General features: G+C 64.2%; 1 protein-coding gene across 2 annotated transcripts in view; it reads left to right on the forward strand.

Moving 5' to 3' along the window:
- MXD4 (MAX dimerization protein 4) overlaps positions 1-391 on the forward strand; it is a 40,643-nt gene that overhangs the window by 1,327 nt on the left and 38,925 nt on the right. The gene's annotated exons all lie outside the window — the stretch shown is intronic.

Here is a 391-nt window from a genome sequence, read left to right on the forward strand (position 1 = left end):
CCCCCTTCTCCCTCCCGGCATTTATTTATAAACCACAGGCAGCGATCCGGCCGCCTCCCCCATCGCAGCCGGAGCAGATGCAGCCTCCGGTTGCAGCGCGGCACCGGGCTCTGGGAGGGGTGAGCGTGTGTGTTGGGGGGGGAGAACCACTCCTGCACTTGAACTTCTCCTGTAGGTATGCAGCCAGAAGGTGCTGGAGTGAACTTGACCTCTCCGGGGGTTCTGCTGCACCGCCTGCCCGCACGCAGAGCCCTGGAAGCGCGCGTGGCTGGGTGGTTATTTCTCGGGATTACCCTCTGCCTTTTTGTGGCGGTAGCGGTGGTTGCCTTGTTTTTCCCCGCAGCCGCTACCTGTGCTGCTGCGATGGCAGGAGCGGCGGGGGGGGGGCTGT

Source organism: Calidris pugnax, unplaced genomic scaffold (assembly GCF_001431845.1).
Source record: "Calidris pugnax isolate Ruff unplaced genomic scaffold, ASM143184v1 scaffold14, whole genome shotgun sequence".
Lineage (NCBI taxonomy): Eukaryota > Metazoa > Chordata > Aves > Charadriiformes > Scolopacidae > Calidris > Calidris pugnax.